This window comes from Muntiacus reevesi, chromosome X (assembly GCF_963930625.1).
Source record: "Muntiacus reevesi chromosome X, mMunRee1.1, whole genome shotgun sequence".
Taxonomy (NCBI): Eukaryota; Metazoa; Chordata; class Mammalia; order Artiodactyla; family Cervidae; genus Muntiacus; species Muntiacus reevesi.
In genome coordinates this window covers 113,890,052-113,892,247 of record NC_089271.1, presented here as the reverse complement: position 1 = coordinate 113,892,247, position 2,196 = coordinate 113,890,052, and the positions used below count along the sequence as shown (strand labels likewise).

Genomic DNA, 2,196 nt, shown 5'->3' with positions numbered 1-2,196 from the left:
GTACTGGATATAGCCAATTAGCAATGTTGTGGTAGTTTGAGGTGAACAGCAAAGGGACTCAGCCATATGTATACATGTTGATGGAACTTAAGACAAGTTTACACAGCAAAGACACCGTTGTACAGAGATGGAAGATGTTTAACCATTGTTGTAAGCAAATTTGTAAACCACCCTCCCCAAAGAATATGCACATGTTAATTTTTATGTATCTTTTCAATTAGGAGAATATTATAATGTTCAGATCACTATAAAATAATACAAGAATGATGCAAGGCATCTTGTAAAGGAACTTATTAACTGATTAAGAAAGAGGTGCTAGGCAAGAACAGAAGATTCTTTCAGTGTTGTTCAGAACTAGGTCTCTGATGTCATTGCACAAGTTCAGAATATCAGGAATGGTGGAGACCATAGGCCTAATTTGCTCCAGCCCTATCTAATGTTGAGATTCCCTCTTCAAACACATCCCATTGGTAGGGACATTTTGTCTCCGTGGATAGTCCATTCCATTTTTGATGAGTTCTGTTACATGGATCTCTCCTAAATTGAGCCAAACATTGCCTCCTTCCTCAGTCCTGCTTTAAATCTGTAGAAGTCAGAGAATGATTCCATTCATTCTTGGCCATAAGGCCTCCCACAACTGAAGTTCACTATTGTGTCCTCCCTTAGTCGTTTCTTCTCTTCATCAAACTTCCCAGGTCCTTCTTCCACTCCCCATATCATGAATTGCCATCTTCTCATCCTCTCTTCCATGCCAACTCTTCCAGAATTGCCATGCTCTCTAAGGACAGCAGTGTTTGGATATACTTCTGTTTGTCAATCTCTCTCAAACTACAGTGCCAAAACAGAATACAGGGACTTGCCTGGTGGTCCAGTGGTTAAGACTCTGCACTCCCAATACAGGGGGCCTGGGTTCGATCCCCAGTCAGGGAACTAGATCCCACATGCTGCAACTAAGAGTTTGCATGCTGTAACTGAAGATACTGCATGCCACAACTAAAGATCTCAGGTGCTGCAATTAAGACCCTGCACAATCAAAACCACAATGAGGTACCATTACACGCCAGTCAGGATGGCTGCTATCCAAAAGTCTACAAGCAATAAATGCTGGAGAGAGTGTGGAGAAAAGGGAACCCTCTTACACTGTTGGTGGGAATGCAAACTAGTACAGCCATTATGGAAAACAGTGTGGAGATTTCTTAAAAAACTGGAAATAGAACTACCATATGACCCAGCAATACCACTTCTGGGCATACACACTGAGGAATCCAGATCTGAAAGAGACACGTGCACCCCTATGTTCATCGCAGCACTGTTTATAATAGCCAGGACATGGAAGCAACCTAGATGCCCATCAGCAGATGAATGGATAAGGAAGTTGTGGTACATATACACCATGGAATATTACTCAGCCGTTAAAAAGAATTCATTTGAATCAGTTCTAATGAGATGGATGAAACTGGAGCCCATTATACAGAGTGAGGTGAGCCAGAAAGATAAAGAACATTACAGTATACTAACACATATATACAGAATTTAGAAAGATGGTAACGATGGCCCTATATGCAGGGCAGAAGAAGAGACACAGAAGTACAGAACAGACTTTTGAACTCTGTGGGAGAAGGGGAGGGTGGGATGCTTCGAAAGAACAGCATGTATATTATCTGTGGTGAAACAGACCACCAGCCCAGGTGGGAGGCATGAGTCAAGTGCTCGGGCCTGTTGGGCTGGGAAGATCCAGAGGAATCGGGTGGAGAGGGAGGTGGGATGGGAGACCGGGATGGGGAATTCGTGTAACTCTATGGCTGATTCATATCAATGTATGACAAAACCCACTGAAAAATAAAAATTAAAAAAAAAAAAAAAAAAGACCCTGCACAGCCAAATAAATAAATATTTAAAAGGAAAAAAGAATTGGTGATGAACGAGGCTTCAGCATCCAGGGTACTGATGCCCTGAGGCTCGAAGATGTCTGCCGTGATCTGAAATGACCAAGTGTAAAAAAAAAAAAAAAAAAAAGGAAAAAAGAACAGAACACATACAAGGATGGTCTGACTAGCATATAACAAAGCTGAGCCATTAACTCTTTTTCTTGGACATTTTACTTCGTTTAATAAAACCAAGGCTACACTAGCTTTGGGGAAGCTACGTTTTATACTTCACTCATTTCTACTTTCAGTAAATGAAAAACCTTGGAGA

The 2,196-nt window shown here is 41.4% G+C and overlaps 1 non-coding gene across 1 annotated transcript; it reads left to right on the top strand.

Moving 5' to 3' along the window:
• Positions 1-857: 857 nt before the first annotated feature.
• TRNAG-CCC (transfer RNA glycine (anticodon CCC)) lies at positions 858-930 on the top strand. The gene has a single exon. It is a non-coding gene; the product is annotated as a tRNA-Gly (tRNA).
• The last annotated feature ends 1,266 nt before the right edge of the window (positions 931-2,196 follow it).